This window comes from Aethalodelphis obliquidens, unplaced genomic scaffold, assembly GCF_003676395.1.
Source record: "Aethalodelphis obliquidens isolate GAN/ISIS:26980383/991018 unplaced genomic scaffold, ASM367639v1 scaffold45, whole genome shotgun sequence".
Classification (NCBI taxonomy): Eukaryota; Metazoa; Chordata; class Mammalia; order Artiodactyla; family Delphinidae; genus Aethalodelphis; species Aethalodelphis obliquidens.
Window position 1 is genome coordinate 6234808 of NW_020837989.1, and position 17900 is coordinate 6252707.

Consider the following 17900-nt stretch of genomic DNA (forward strand, 5'->3'; position numbering starts at 1 on the left):
CTACTGTTCATTGAGCCACTGGAGCCAAAGTGCAAAATGATCACGTTACTCAATTCCTACTCTCCCTCCAATAACCCCACTTCATGCTTAAAACACTTCAACACCTTCCTACTGCCCTTGATATAAAACTTAAACTGCTTATGTGTATTACAATGCTAAGATCTGACTTCTGACTACATTTCTAGCTTCACTTCTCCCAACTCTTTCCTCCTTTCTCTCTCCCCTCCCTGCCCCTGCACCCTCTGTTCACATCAGAATTCATTCCTTTTATTTCTTTCATCAATTCCATATTGTCTCTCATGTCATTCCCTCTGCTTGAAATGCTTTTCCCTCTTGGTTTGCTCCTCTCTCTTGGGTAATTTGACTTATTGCCCCAAGATATCACTTCCTCAGGGAAGCCTGTAGTCCCTCATGCTTTATGTTTCCACAGCACCCTATACTTTCCTCATCATGATGTTCAAAACATCTTGTTGTAGGAGCCATGAACATTTATTTCTAAGATCGCTGACTGAGGGGTGCATAACTCGACATCCCCAGCATTGACGTCATACTTCCCACCAGGTGCTCCCAGCCCATGACTGAGCCCAGAAGAATGCTAAGGCAGCTCCATTCCTGAAAGATGTGACTCCTCTGATTGCTGAGTTGGCTGGAAGACTCTCATCAGCTTTGCCAAAACTTTATGAGACTAGCACAGGAGATTTTTCCTACACACATTCCTCGCTTCCTTCTCTACTTCACAGGTATCAGACATGCGTTTGGTTCTGATCGCTCTACCGTGCTCTCCCAACCTCCACTAGCTCCCTCTCCATTCTTCACAAGCATGTTCTCCAATAAATCTTTTTTTTTTAACTGAAGTATAGTTGATTTACAATGTTTCAGCTGTACGGCAAAGTGATCCAGATATACAGACATATACATACATACTTTTTCAGATTCCTCTCCACTACAGGTTACTACAAGACAATGAATACAGTTCCCTGTTCTATACAGTAGGCACCTGTTGTTTATCTATTTTGCATTTAGTAGTGTGTATCAATAAGTCTCTTGATGCCTATTTCTCAGAGAACCAGAGCTAGCACACTCATTTAATTCTCTGTCTCTGCTCAATGAAGTATGAGCTCTGTGAGAGAAGAGCCAAGCCTGTCTTACAGAAGTCACTATTATAACTCCTGTGCCTAGCACAGTGTCTAGCATATAGTAGCCACTCAAGAAAAATGTAAGTGAACATCATTAAATAAAGGTTTGGATCCAGTGTTCTTTTCAGTGTGACTCCACAGCCCAATTTTTTCACCCCTCCATGCTTCTTCCCCACTGTCCCTACATCACGCACACACACACACACACACACACACACACACAGACAGCACAATACTCTGTGCTAGGCACAATGAGATAACCAGATAACCAGATATAAAGAACCATGATTCTTACTCTCAATAAAGCCAACTGTATAGGGGCACTAAGTATGATTCGGAAAGAGCCTTTGTAAGGTGGGGGTGAGGGACGAGGACTAAGAGAAAAATAGCCAGCTATTTGGTACTAATGTACCCCACCACCAAGACTTTGTTCTGTTTACTGCTGTATCCTTATTGCCTATAACAGTGCATGACACACAGTAGACACTCATTTTGCAAAACGGATGCATGAATGAATAGGACCATTCAGTTCCATGGATTTTCCCTATTCTCTTCACGTATTTGGATGCCCTCTACCCAAAAGTGCTAGAACTAACACAACACAGATATAATGTAAGAGTCTAAACTTAACCTGTATTTTCTATTTTGTTGATCACATTTCTCACCATTTTGTTCTGGGATAAACACAGCACTTCACAAAATGTCTCGAAGTTCTTGTAGTGTCTGAACTGTCTGAGAACTGGGATTTGATTCCTGAGATTCTAGGAGACATACTTACAGAGTTTCTAAATTGAAAAGTTAGAAAGTCAACTATTACCGATTTGTCCTTAAGAAACTAAGAAATCTTGCCGAACAAAAACATCCCCAATCAAAATAATGTGACTAAAACACCATGAGCACACACAATGCCCAGGGCCTGTTCTGTGTACAGTGAGCACTGAAAAGAGGGATGAGAAGTGGCTCATGTCATTGATGACTCTGATGTAGCCGGAGATGAGGAAATGATCGCAAAGACCTGATGCTCACTTAATGGTCCTCACAGATGCTCAAAGTCTTAACCATCTTTGAAGATGCAATTGAATCGCCATCACCTCCATAAAGTCTTCCTAGATCCCCAACTTTGGAATTAATCTCTCCTTCTTTTTCTCTTTCCTTTGTTCCACATATCACAGTCTCTACCTTGACTTAGAGCTAATTGGTCACATATGTATCTATTTATCCCCACTATTCATTTAAATTCATTTTTAAATTTCGATATAATTTTTAAAGGTTACACTCTATTTATAGTTATTACAAAATATTGGCTATTTTCCCTGTGTTGTACAATACACCCTTTGTAGCCTATCTTACATTTCTTAGTATAAATCCATTTTTTTTAGTATATTTCATGTGCCAGGTATGGTTGTAATACTTTATAATTCTACAGTAATTTATGGTTCAAAGAAAAAAGTAATTCCAACCCCCAGTTTCATTTTCTTTTCAGCCTTGACAAAAACTCTCTGAGGCAGGAAGGAAAGATATAGCAACAGGCACTTTACAGATAAGGACATTAAGGCTTGAAAAGTTTGGGATTAGACAGCCCTAGATTTGAATTCCAGCTCTGCTGTTCACTAACCGTGTGACCTTGAATGCTCATTTTATTACTCTGAGCCTTAGTTTCCTGAAAAATGGGGGATAATGTTAAGTTTTACTTCTTACAGTTGTAAAGATCAGGTGTATTATTTAAAGATCTCAGCACAAAGTGATTGATATCTAATACATAATTAGTTAATAAACCATAGCAATAAATCAATAAATGAGGTATGTTACATGGCTAATTAAAAGGCATATTTTGAACCCAGATCTCAACTCTAAGTGCAGAGCTCTCTTGAATATACACTACATTGACTATCTTATATTATAAGCTTCTTTGTGGCAGAAAATTCTTTTTTTTTTAATTGAAGTATAGTTGACTTACAATGTTGTACCAATCTCTGCTGTACAACAAAGTGACTCAGTTATACACATATATACATTCTTTTTTTTATATTCTTTTCCATTATGGTTTATCCCAGGAGATTGGATATAGTTCCCTGTGGTATACAGTAGGACCTTGTTGTTTATCCATTCTAAATGTAATAGTTTGCATCTACCAACTCCAAACTCCCAGTTCATACCTCTCCCTCCCTCCCCCTTGGCAACCACAAGTCTGATCTCTATATCTGAGTCTATTTCTGTTTTGTAGACATGTTCATTTGTGCCATATGTAAGATTCCTTTTAAGGCATCTTTGTATCTATAGAAAGGTTTGGCATAGTATTTTTCATTTAATAAGGACTCAACATTGTTAATTAAAGACAAAAAGTTATTTTACTGAATTGCCAGGCATCTTTATTCATTTCTCTAATGTCCCAGAGTATCTCATATATATCACTGAAGTGTGTATTGCTTAGGATTGTGTTTGGCTGTGAGCAACAGAAAGCAAGACAATAGTAGCTTAAATTCATGGGAGATTATTTATCCCATGCAAGAAAAGAATGGGGATACGTTGCCCAGGGCTTGTACAAAAGCACAACGATGCCGTCAGAAAACCAGTCTCTTCCTATAGTTTTTGCTCTAGTTTTTGTTTTCGTTGTCTTAAAATGGTTATTGAACCTTGAGCCAACATCTACATCAGCAAGTCCATATTGCAGGCAGACAGAGAAGTAATGAGAGATGTGTAAACAGCCAAAGGGCAACAACTGTATTACTGGCCACACTTAGCTGCAAGGGAGGCATCGATTTAGGATAGATATAAACTAGATAAAGATATAGCTATAGATATAGACATAGATATAATAAGGTATCCAGCCTCTAAGGTTATAAATAAGACAAAGAAGAGGAATTAGGATAAAGAGGGGTCGGATAGGTGTAGAATGAGCCAACATACAGTATCTGTCTCAGGAAGATCTGATAAATTTATTTTACACTAAGTTGCATAAAATATTAACTTATTGTATCCTTCAGAGGAAATTGTATGGAATTGTTCTATATGCTACTGCAGTGTTGGACATATGACTCCATGCATTTGTAAAAATTCATAAAACTTTACATCACAAAGAGTAAACATTGATATACACAAATTATGAAATAAAAATTAACTAGAATGTCAGGGGATCACAAGATAAAATTCAGACTGTGAAAACATTAATCTAACTATATTACAAATATACGATATAACTGCACTATGGGGGTAGAGAGAAATAGAAATGACCTAAGTAATTTTGGAAATTGTGTTTAGACTGGAAACTGTAAGGACAAAGAAAAAAGGAATTGTACATAAGCAATATATTCTACTTGTCAAAGTTGTTTATCATGCAGACATATGAAACTGCTTTATATGTATACTGGGGTCGAACAAACAAGTAAATGGATGATGGATGGTAGGTGCCAGAATCCTCATTATTGGAAAGAAAACTTACTGATAAACAAGAATAGAAGGCTGAAATAACCTTGTAGTACGTCAATATAAATTTGTGTTTAGCTTAATATACATACATAGATGGACAGATACGGAAACAATAGTAGATAAGTGCATGGGTTAGTATATGTACATGTACTACCAAGCTCTACCAAGCAATGTCACCCCAGTAGTAACCATCATTCCCAGGGCCCAGACCTTGGTTTCAAAATACCATCCTCCAATAAAATAAACCAAGCCTCCCTGAAGAAACGGCTGATTCTAGGGTCATGGCAGGGAAATTAAACGTTAAGCCTGACACATTTGGTAGTATCAGGAAGTTAGAAAATGCTCAAGAAATAGAACAATGAGGACATTTCAAAGGGACACAAGAACTAAACCAGTGGAACTCCCAATGACCAGAGCTGGAAAAACTTATGCAACAATATCAATAACAGCATATTGGATCATAACACAGAATATAAACTAAATGTACACGATGTTCGCCAATTAGGGTTGCCACAACAAAATACCACATACTGGGTAGCTTATAAACAACAATAATTTATTTCTCACACCCCTGGAGGCTAGAAATCTAAGATCAGGTCATCAGCGTTGTCATGCTCTTGTGAGGGCCCTCTCTCTGGTTCATAGCTGGCATCTTCCTAATGTTTCCTCACATGGTAGAAGGGGCTAGGAATCTCTCTGAAGTCTCCTTATAAGGCACTAATCTCATTCATGAGGGCTCTGCCCTCATGACCTAAGAACCTCCTTCAGGCCCCACTTCCTAATACCATCATCTTTGGGTGTTAGGATTTCAACATATGAGTTTGGGGGAGACACATTCAGACTATAGCACATGAATTCATACTGATATAATAAATAAATGACCAGTTAAGTAAATAAATGGGAGAGAAGACACAAATCTTCCCTACAGAAGAATCCCAAATTCATGTAGAAACACTCCCTCCAGAAGGCCTCTGCCTTCTCCATCTCTCCCACATTTTGAGTATGGGCTGAACTTAGTGACTGCAGGTGAAAGGGATAAATAGTAACTTTATAGACTGTAGAAATCTGACAGGCACTTCCTAACCAAGTGATCAGGTTGGTATCCGTGATGTCATGAACATCTGAAATGAAGTGGTAAGAAACGTACTTTATACCTGTGGTGTTCTTTCCAAAAACCCATAACTCCAGACTAATCATGAGAGAGAGATCAGATGAACCCAATTTGCAGAATATTCTACTAAATGCTTGGCTAGTACTCCTCAAAACTGTCAAGGTCAAGAAAAAAAAAAAGTCTGAAAAACTGTCATAAACCAGAAGAAACTAGGGGGACATGACAACTCAATGCCATATCCTGGATTGGTTCCTGGAACAGAAAAAGGACATGAATGGAAAAAATGGTGAACTCTAAATAAAATTTAGAGGTTAGCTAATAATAATGTGTCACGGTTGGTTTCTCAGTTTTGACAAATGTACTAAGATAATATAAGGCAATAACATTAGGGGAAATTTACCAGGTGATACAAATTTAGGTAAAGGATTATGGGAACTCTCTGCACCATCTTTGCAACTTTTTAGTAAATCTAAAGTCATTCCAAAACAAAGAGTTTATTTTTTTTAAATGTTACACTCTTACTTTCTCAACTTAATATTTATATTAAATTATATTTACATTTAATTTAATTAAAAAAATAATTTAACTTCAAACCCTCAAATGTCAGGATGGAAAAAATTTTTAAATTGTCACAATTGAGTACCACCTCTGTGGTATCATTTATGCATTGAGGTGTTGGTAAGCGAGGGGGTACTTACATGTTACCAAGAAAATAGAGAAAAGATAGCTCTGGTCTTCAGTCCATTATGGCTGCCATTACATTGCTCACTGTCCATGACCATCTGATCTATGTGAAGATGGTCCAGTGTTAAATGTAGGTTCACCTTGTAATATTCATTAGATACCTCCCATCCCCACCCAGTGTATAACCTCAACAGAGGTCCCATCTCCTCTCTGGGCGCTTTGAGGAAAGACACAGCAGTACAGTTTAGACACACATGGTTTCATTGCCCTATCGACTCATTCTAGGAGGAGCTAAACCTCTTTTCTTTGGGACAGGCCAGTTCCACTCTGTTTCTGGCAACTTTCATTTGTAGTCCTGAAAAACAAGTTTTGTTTGTTTGTTTGTCTGTTTATCAAATCCTTGACAAAACAGCAGGCTCAAAGGCTTCTATGCGTGTGGGAAGGGGATGCCCTCACCCTGGCTCTCTCTCTCACACACACATACACACACACACACACACACACACACACACACATACATTTTTGGTCTCCTGTAGCTGGAAAAGGTCACAATAAAGCAATGTTTCAATAAATTGATATGGCCCTCCTTTTTTATAATAATGTGTGAAGTAGTATTCATTATACTTCATACATTATTATATAGTTGTCTGTCTCAACCCCACTCTGTGATTTTCTTGAGTTTAGAATTGTTTCTTATTTTTCCTCATGAACCCAGAACATAGTACAGTGTCTGATACATAGTATACGTCATCGGTAAAAATTTGTCAAACGTATAAATGTGACCTTAATAGGCCAAAGACCTCAGTCTCCCCAGTTTTGCTTGATTAACAGAGCGACATGTTAGAAACACTTAGCAAATTCTGGAGCTCACTGATCATCACTGAGCTGAAAGCCAGCTGAATTTCTGCAGGGATAGGGTACCAAAACACTGGGGTCCCACTTCTGAATTCCTGACTAGCACTGCCTTCATAATGCCAGTGATGCTGACTAGACCAGGATCCCAGAGGCAAACTTTTTTCTTGGTATAAATGGCCATCATCCTTATGCCCAGCACTATGCCCAGCACTATCCTAATATTCTTCCCAAGAAATATTTATTGGTTATTACATAAGCGTCACTCTACTAACCTATGCCAAGCGTTCTCTCTGGAAACCTCACAGTGCCAACTCAGAGTTGCCTGCAAGAACTTGTGTTGCATCTGATAAAAACAATCAGTGCTATGGCTAAGGTTTTTCATTAAGGCGGAGGTGAAGTACAAGACACACACACACACACACACAATTTGCTAGAGCCTGCTAATCTCTCTGCAGCCAGCAGCTAAGATTTTCAAATTGAACACGAAGTTTAATGTAATTTAGTATATTTGCTCAGTGTGCCATTTTACCCCTGGGTTAACATGGGAAAATGAAGAAAGAGCTAATTGCACCATTATCACTTTAACATAATGGGCCAGTACCCCAGAGCAACGGCTGTTCTTATTAGACGGTGCCACCAGGGGGAAATACTATATTTCCTCTTTCCTTACGTTCAACTTCTTTTGTTCAGTAACTGTGTTTACAGGACACCCTTGTCTGGTTTGCCACTCTGGGTCCAGTGGCATTGCCATACCCCCACAGTAGCTTTCCTTCTCCCATGCTCTCAATATCAAGTTTTTATCTCTAATATGACTACTCTGCTTTTGAAGGTAATGCATCTCTGGAAATCATTAATAAAATGTGAAAAACAGAATACTTCAGCAGATCCTGAGCCCTATTCCTGTTTCTTACTAACTGCAGGTTCCTGGGCAAATTACATAATTTCCTTGAACCTCAGTTTCCTCATCTGAAAAATGGGGATAATAATAGAAGCTACCTCTGAGGGTTGTGAGGAACAAAGGAAGAAAGTGAATGGCTTAGCCCTGTGTCTAGTATATGGTAAATGTGCAATTGCTACATATAATGATTTTAATTAAAAATTATGATTATTAATTTAAATTATTAATTTAAAATACATTTTATACACCACCCAAAATTATTGAAAGCAATGGCAAAGGATAATAAAGGGTAATGACAAAACATGAAGAACAGGTGTCTTAGCAGCATTCTCTAAGTAAAGCAATAAAATGAAAAGTAGCAAAGAATAGGGGTGACCTTTGTATTTCCCTTTTTAATTTATATTATAGCAGATTACTCTTTCATTGTCTGTGCTTTGTAGGGGGGATGGATGTAGTGACAAAGACAATCAAAAACAACAACAACAAGAAGAAGAAGCCCTGGTTTAATAAAATAACTAACATTTGGGTAGTATATAAGAGTTTTCAATTATTTTCTCAAATAATTTACTGAGAGCTAGATAATACATGAATTATGAATTAATAGAGGAACAGAGATTTGGGGTTAGAAGATTTACCTTCATGTCTGAGCTCTGCCTTTTACCAGTTGTACAAATTGAGGCAAGAACTTCATCTTTTCCATGTCTTTTCCAATGTGTAACACAGGTATGATGTTATTTCATTTACCCTACCCCCAAATGTTCTGAAAATCAAAATGAAAAAATGAAGTTAAAAATGCCTCAAACACTCAATTGCCACACAAAAACCTGCACACAAGTGTTTACAGTAACTTCATTCATAATCTCCCAAAACGGGAAGCCACCAAAATGTCCTTTATAAATGAATGGATAAAAAACGGATGCTGATCTTTTTTTCTAATACCATTCTCCAGTAACAGGAACCAGGGCTCATTGTAGAAATGACAAACTCTACAACTCAGGCAGTAAAGTAAATATATAAGATGAATGTGGAACATCTTGCAGTGCCAGAAAGTAAAAGAAAGTGCTAAAGAGAGAGAAAGAGAGAAGAAAGAAAAGAAAGAAAGAAAGAGAGAGAGAGAGAGAGAAAGAGAGAGACAGAAAGAGAGAAAAAAGAGAGCAAGGGAGGGAGGGAGGGAGGAAGGGAGGGAGGAAGGAAGGAAGGAAGCCACAATGATTGGGTATGTTAAAGGAACACAACAGCCAACCAATGACCAAAGCTGAAACAGTCTGAGAAAAACTTAAAGTTGTACTGGAAAATAACCCAAACAATAAAATAAATATCATGAGTCCATGCTGATATAAGTAAGTGACTGAATAAATAGACCGGGAGAAGAGACAATTCTCCCATGCAGAAAAATTCCAAATTCTTTGTGTAAATACTCTGCCCTCAGGGAGGTAAAAGATAACTCCCTACGCCTTAAGTGAGTGTGTATAGAGACTCTTTTCCAAAAAGTACAGTAGGGAAGGAGGGGATGGGGAGAAATAACTTTACAGTGGAGAAATCTGACAAACATTACCTCAGCCAGGTGATCAAGGGCAACGTCGACAGTCATAAATCATGTTCATAGTATGCAGCCTGAATATGATGTGATAAAAATGCAAATTTATGGCTGTGATCTTCCTCCAAAAAATCCATAATCATAGTCTCGAGGAAAACAACAAATTCCAATAGAGGGACATCATATAATATACCAGTATCTGACCAGTGCTGCTCAAAACTCTCAAGGTTGTAAAAAACACAGAAAGTCTGAGAAATGTTCACAACCAGGAGGAACTTACGGAGACGTGACAACTAAAGGTAATGCGACACGGTGGATGGGATTCTGGAGCATCGAAAGGACATTAGTAAAACCTAATACAATATGAATAAAGTACAAACTGTAGTTAACAATAATCCATTAATACTGGTTCATTACTTGTAACAAGTTTACCATACTAATGTAAGATGTTAATTATAGGGCAAGCTGTGTACAGAAGCATACAGAATACATACTCCGTATTATCTTGTCAGTTTTTCTCTGAATCTAAAACTGTTCTAAAAAATTTACTTCAAAACAAAATAAAACAAATAAGAATCTAATGTGCCGCACAGCTATAATGTTTTATTATTTCATGTGACCCTTACAACCTCCCTAGGAGCAACAGGGGACTTATTAGTATCCCTGTTTAACTGGTGAGGAGCTTTAGGATGAAAAAAGTGTCAGGAATTTGCCCAAAGCACAACAGCTATAAAGTTCTGAATGCAGATGTCATGCTCAGGCTTTCTCATCCACACTCTTTCCGTTCTACCAAATACGAAGATTCACGAGTAGGGACTGTGTATATTCAGGTCATCACCCCTGTATCCCCATCACCTAGGTCAGAGGTTGGCCCATGATGGCCACTTAATAAGTAATTCATTATAGAGTGAGTGATCACTTCCCTGAGATATGAGAATGCAGCTCAATAAGGGCTGACTCCCAAGACATGCCCACAGCCACAGGTCATACTATTGGCAAAAGTTTGTATATGTAAGCATGTCCTTAAGGGTTGGGGAACACTGTCAATACAGTATTAAGTGACCGAAGTTCAACTACATTTGTTAGACATCACAAAGAATGTCTTGTATACATGAAAGAATGCCTTCTATCAGGAAAAGGGGTATAGACAACCCAAAGTCCTGTCTGGGCAAATGAAATGAGGATCGAAAAGTACTGCGTGCAGACAGATCTGTAAGAGAAAAATAAAGATCTAAAATCCAAGATTAGGCAAGCATGAAGAGAGATGGGGGGTTGTTAAACAAAATCTCAGACCCAGCAAGATATTGTAAAGATTGAATTAAAGACTTTCGAATAGTAAACAGACTGACCAATCTGACACTGTTCCCCCTAATTTGATCTGGAGAAGAGGAATGTCAAAGGTATATAGTCTTTGGATAAAGGCAGTGTGGTATGCTTTTCTCAACTCTCCCAGTCATCAAGGTCAAAACTTACCTTCTTCCATCCCCTTCCCAGACTGAAGAAGTAGGGGGAAGAAGAGGTTGTGGTGGTTAAGGCAGAGAGAGAAAACCTCACTGCAGGTACCCATTGTCTTCTATGTCAAAAGGACTACATGTTTGCAGAGTATACAGCTGTAGAAAGTATTTTCTCTCTCAGACCATCTCACTCACTCATCAGCTCAAAATGCTCCAGTGGTTTCCCATGATACTTAACATAAAACCCAACTTTATCAACATGACCTACAAGATCCTCTGTGATTTGTTCCCTGCATTCCTTTCTGAAATTCCCTCCTAACGTTCCTTCCCTCACTCTCCACATTTCAGCTCGTTGTCCTTTTCCCTGTTTCTTGAACATGCCAATCACACACATGCTTTATAACCTTCGCCCCTGATGTTCTGTCTTCCTGAAATGCTCTTCCTCCAGAGCTCACCTCAGCCATCTTCTCCTCCAACAGGCATTGGCTGACACAAACTGAAATTACCAACTCCTCCCCTGAGTTAGTTGAAGTCCTCCGAGAAGCAGGCACCAAGAGATAGACATGTAAGAGATGTATTGGGAGACGTGCCTGTGAGGGAGCTGGGGGAGCCATCACACTGTGATGTAAGTTTGACCCCTGTGAGAAGAAAGGAAAGGAAGGAGGTTTGGGTAAGAGGCATCTTAGCCCATGCTACAGTTCTAACAGAGTTTTGGCAAGGCTGATGTCAAGTTCTCAAGCCATAGTCACCATTGGAAGAGTCCTTCATCCTACAGCAATGGGCCAGCATTAGTACCCCCACCATGATGAGTGACTGGTGGGGAGCAGCCCTTGGAAAGTGCAACCCCAGCATGAACGTGGCAGTGGATTCTGGGTGCAGCAGATGAGGCCATCAGTCAATGATGTTCTTCAGAGCAAGAGATTCTCATGGCCACCACACCCCCTACTGGAGCCATGCTCCATCACATCAATTTATTTGCTTCTTCATAGCACTTATCAATATTTGATAGTATCTTATTAATTAATTCATTTATTATCCCCCCTTTCTCTCATCACCACTGAAAAGAGTATAGAAGTTTTAGCTGTCTTGTTCACCATCATATCCTAGTATCCAAAACACCTCCTGGTACATATTAGGTGCTCAAAAAAGTATTAAACAAATCTTTAGGTCTTCGGCAAGGGGAAAAGGAAAGAAGGGTTATTCCATGTTTCTTCTCTTTACTGGAACATTCTAACAGATGGTACTCTGTTATACAAACCAATCAACTTCATATAGGTTAAAAAAGAAACCTGCTAAACTATAAGTTTTTCTCTCCCCCTTCACGCTTAACTAGATTATCCATTATAACCACTCTTTTCCCTGATTTCGTCTATATTCTCCCAAGTGAAAAGTATTCTATTTAATCCACACTCAAATGAGAAAAGCTATAATAATACAATATAGTTATACAGTATTTTATATTCTTAGTTTACAAAGCACATCCACCTACATTATTTCATCAAATTCTCTCAACAGTCCTACATGGTACTTATTATTATCCTCATATTCTAGAGGAGGAAAGTCAACATAAACACACACACACATATACACAAACACACATAAAGAAGCAAAGTGGACAGGTCAGGATGCACACGCTAACTCGCTCAGTAGAAGGGAAGAGAGTACATTTGGTCCATGTGGAATTGATTGATTATTCCGCCAGAGGTCCAGTCTGAGTCAATGCAGCAATTCTCTCTAAGATCAGAAAATGATTTTTAAAACAAAATCTGTTATCTGACCTATTTCTGTTTGAAGTATTTTGCTTTCCTGACTCCAGTTTTTTAACACAAAAACTGATTACACAACTGTAATTTTCTGGGTAACCACATTTCTGTGCTAAGAGATTCCTGCCCTGATCTCTAAATGGTATGTTGCCTAACTAGCAAACTCTATGCGTCAGCATTTCCTGATGAGGCTCAGGAAAGTCCTCATTCATCCCTTTTTGTGAAGCTATTTTTCTCTTTTGCAGACTGTGGACTTTTTTAGGACTCAGGAAAAATAAAGCCATTTGGACAACAATAAGATCCTTCTGCTTGCTCACTTTTCTCTATATTTTCTTTAAAAATAAACTCAACTAAAAATAAGATCAACATTAACCATCTATTTAAGACTTCTTATATTGTTAACATATATTTACGTTATGTATAATATACTATGTATTTCTTATAGTATAGCTAGTGATTCATCTATTGGTTGATCCAATTATTGACTTACTCTGTGAATATCCCTGTGTAAGATGCCATGAGACATCTTGCCTGTGTGGGAAAGTTAAGCTATGATCTCCTCTAAGAGCTTCATGGAAAGGCTGGGACATGAACTGGACCATGAAAGACAGAAATCAGGAAAAAACTTTCAAGCCTAAGAAAAAATAGGCAAGAAATTCTAGGATAAAAAGAGGAATAGATCCAAAGCACATGTATTTCTATCATGGTATACATGTTTCTCACAGATGCCAATTTTGACTGGGTTCATCTTTTTCACTGTTTTTGCCTGAGGACTTTCCAGATGCTCCAAAGACACATCTAACAGACAGAATATCACAACCTCTGGATCAACTTTATCTATGGGTATGTATCCTCTCAAAAAGGTGGACATGTCAAGTGCAGGTGAGCCGATGTGTGGAGGACATGTTGTTATGTCCCACTCCAGGCTACATGCCAGGCATGGCTCACAGATCCCAGCCCTTACACCTAGCCCCCTTAGATTTCCTCACATTCAACAGCCACTGGAATCTACTAGAATCGGCCCTACAGATGAAACCAATCTGCCACTCCAGACCTTACTCTGTTTGGGACAAGAAGAGAGTTAGTGCATCTTGTCACTTTCCTCTTTTTACACTGATTCAATCTCAACTTACCATCCCAATAAAATCTCATAATAAAAGTAAAGTTCCTTAGAAGTTTCATTTTTTTGCAGGCCTGCTTGCACATCGTTATCAAAATAACATGATGAAGAGAGATTAGATGTGTTCAAACTTAATTTGACTCTCAGGAGAGTCACAGGATGTTGATGGAGTAAATGACAAATGAGAAAACTGAGACAGAAAATGAGTGCAAATGACACACCCAAGGTTACACAGTAATTTTCTGCAAACCTAGATCTCATTCTTACTCAGTCCCTTCAATAGCAATCAAATAACAAGCTTTTGCATACATGTGCTCCACAATTTGTGATATTACAGATTTTCTGAATATTTAATTCTGAAATCAAGTTAGGGGATATACAACATATTAAAAATATCTAAATTGTTGATTCCTGCATGCGATTAGTTTCAGGTATTTTAGGTGTTCTAGGAAATACCAGTTCAGAAATACGGATCTAGTTCAACCTCCTCTCATTTCATTGATGAGAAAGCTATGGCCCAAGAGGTTATGACTTCATTATGAAGAAATATACAGAAAAGCAGAATCAAAACTAAAAATCAGGTCTCCTCATAACTACTCTTCTTTTACACTCCACCTAAAAGTATCTTTAAAGGCTGCACGGGGTGTCTATTAAGACACACCAAATAAAGAGTTAATAATAGAGCTCCTGGGTAAAGCGATTGGAAAATTGGAGTCTCAATCCAAGCAAGACTTTATAACAAATATAATTGAATTTGTTTATAAGCATGGCACAGTCTAGGTTTCCAGACTTTTCTTCAGAAACTGCAGGATCATTCTGTATCCTATTTTTACAGGTACACAGTCTAAATTGAAAATAAATTCTGAAGAATCTCTAAGGGGAAGACTGCAGTAATTTCAGCCTAGTTGAGTTGAAAAAAATCACCTCTGAGCTAGACCATAAATCCCAGCTATTTTATAGCTTTCCCTGTTCTACTCTTCTGCTTGTTGAAAACAATCTAATTTCTTTAGTGAAAATGCATTTTTAAAAAGTTCAAAACGCAAAAGTAGATCTTAGAGTCAGAGTTTCTAACCAACGGCTATTAAACCCCATATGGCTATCTCTTGAGCTTTCAGATAGTCCGTCTGGGAATAACCTGGGTTTTCATGCAGCATAAAACTCAGGCAAATCTTGAGGTCAATACTTCCCTAAAGAGAAAGGCAGTGCTGGACCAGGTGATGGCAGCTCCCACCGAGGTACTCTGCTCACTGCCATCACGTGAAGCATAGCCCACTTCAACAAAGCCAACAGCCTCTTGCTGGGGGCAAGGAAATGATTTACCCTGGGTTCTCCTTTCCCACTATGAGGTACAAGGAGATACAAGAAAGGTTACCCAACTAGACAATAATTGAGGGATTAATATAAATCTAGTTAAGAGATGATAAAGGTATAGATTTCCTCTTTACTTTCTGTGTGTGAGCACATAAGACATTTAAAATACTGCATAACAGGCCTTACATTTGTATGGAACACTGTGCTCAACTTCATTTTCTTCTTTCCAGCTGCGGAGATTTCCTCCTTTGTTCAGCAATGTGTCTCAATCTTCCTGCCTGAATCCCCATCCAGTTATTATACACACTCAACAACATGACATGATTTTCTTAAAAGGCTGGTGAGTCAAGCCTTAAGCAAACTACAGAATTACCAGTCAGGTAGATATTTGCCTTCATCCATGCGTCCTTAGACTACTTAGATGCTGCCCCCTGTAGAGGTGGTTCTCTAGAGAGATTTTTGAGCCAAGAGGAGCAAAGACCAGGACAATTTGGGTACAAAAGTAAGTGTTCTTAAGACTGCATTTATACAATGCCTTACACTGTATAAAGCACTTTTCCAAATCATTTAGTGGTTCTTAAACCTAAATGCATATGAGAATCACTTGGATAAAATGCCTGCTCTGGGAGCCCACCGTCAGAGATTCTAAATGGAGAGGTCTAGAGCAGGGCCCAGGAATATGCATTTCTATCAAACACCTGCATGAGACTCTGAGGCAGGTCTACAGACCAAGTTAAGAAAAACTCTGACTTAGTATATATAGGCCTGACAATGGCTGTATCAGCTAATTATCACTTTTAAGATAATTTTAGAGATTTTAGAGATAAAGAAATTAATCCTCAGAGTGACTTAGATATTTAACCAAGACCTTACCTGTAATGGGATAGCTAGATCTCAAAATCTAATGTTTGTTCCCAAATCCAAAGACATTCACATTGAAAAGGCTGACTTTATTGTACATAAAAATCAAAACGTAAGCATGAAAGAAAACATTGCCATATTAAAGAAAGGAACTGTGTGCATGGATGAGCCTGAGAGGAGAAAGAGAGAAAACATTTGTGACAAAGAAGGACAAAAAGGAGGTTTTTCTTTATCACGAAGGTGTCAGATGGACCCTCCCCAGACTTTGCCCAAAGGGTTACATGGTCTCTTTCCCTGGTCCCCTGGCTGAGACCTGCTCAGTCTAGAAATACTAGACCTCCTCACTGTTACCAGAATATAAACCGATCTTGTATGAGGAGCAAGTGAGTACATTTATTTCATTTTTAACTCTATACCTTCTCTTTCTATTGTTTTCTTCTCAAAGCCCTAGTTCCTTTCCTATTTCATATAGGATTCCAACTCTGAACAAGAGAAAAGAAGTCTTTATTCAGTAATTTCTTGAACCATTCACAAACTGTAGCTGGACTCAGAATGTTGACTTTAAATCTAATCTCTATCGTTAATTTAATGTGTGATCTTGAGAAAATTGCTTAACCTGTCTGGGCTTTGCAAAACTACAGTGATCAAACTAGATTTCCTCTAAGAGCCCTTTCAACTCTGAAATTCTGAGATTCAGACTCTTTATAATGAGCATTAATGTGTATAAGGCTCTATGCTGGGCATGGAGGATAATAATCAGACATGGACCCTCAGCAAGTTGCTGCCCAGCTCATCAGGCAGGATGCCATAGGTATGGGATTTAATGGATTACAGGAAGAAATGTTAAGATGTCAGGGGATTCATGAGAGAAGGAGAAAATATGAAGCTTGGAGATAAGGTATTTCTATCAACTCTTGCCTGTTGCTATAATAGCGTCTACACTTTTTAAAATTTTTATTGAAATAGTTGATTTACAATGTTGTGTTAGTTTCAGGTGTACAGCAAAGTGATTCAGTTATATATATAATATATATATAAAAATATATATATATTCTTTTTTATATTCTTTTCCATTAGAGGTTATTACGAGATACTGAGTAGAGTTCCCTGTGCTATATAGTAGGTCCTCGTTGGTTACCTGTTTTTATATATAGGAGTGTGTATATGTCAATCCCAGACTCCTAATAGCATCTACTCTTGACTCTTTCAATCCATCTGCCACACACGCCCTGAGTCATCTTCTCAAAATGCAAATCTGATCACAATCCCCACATAAAACCCTTTAAAGTCTTCCCCTTGAACCTACAACCTAAATTCCTTAATGTGACCTAAAAGGCAGGGTCCATGCTTGTTTTGTTCTCTCTTGTATCTTCCCCCAGGGCCTAACACAGGATAGGTAAATATTTCTTGAATAAATAAATGAGTGAATGAATGAATGAGGAAAATGCAACTTGGCACTTGGGCTGGCTCTTAAAGAGAAGGAGAGCAGCCTGGGGAAAAAATCTAGAAAGAGAGAGGGGCAAAGTTACAGGGATGACACAGGGGAGCAGGAAAGGGATTCATCTCCTGTACAAGACAAAGAATCAGCAATTGAGGTTTGAATGCACAGAAAATCCTCCTTACTCCACTCTGAAGAAATACCTAAAATGCCAAGTGGGAGCCTGTCAACATAGGGTAGGTTTGCCTTCTTTTCAAGAGAAAATTCTCAGAGCTCTTGGTATGATTGGCACCAAGAGGGCGCTGA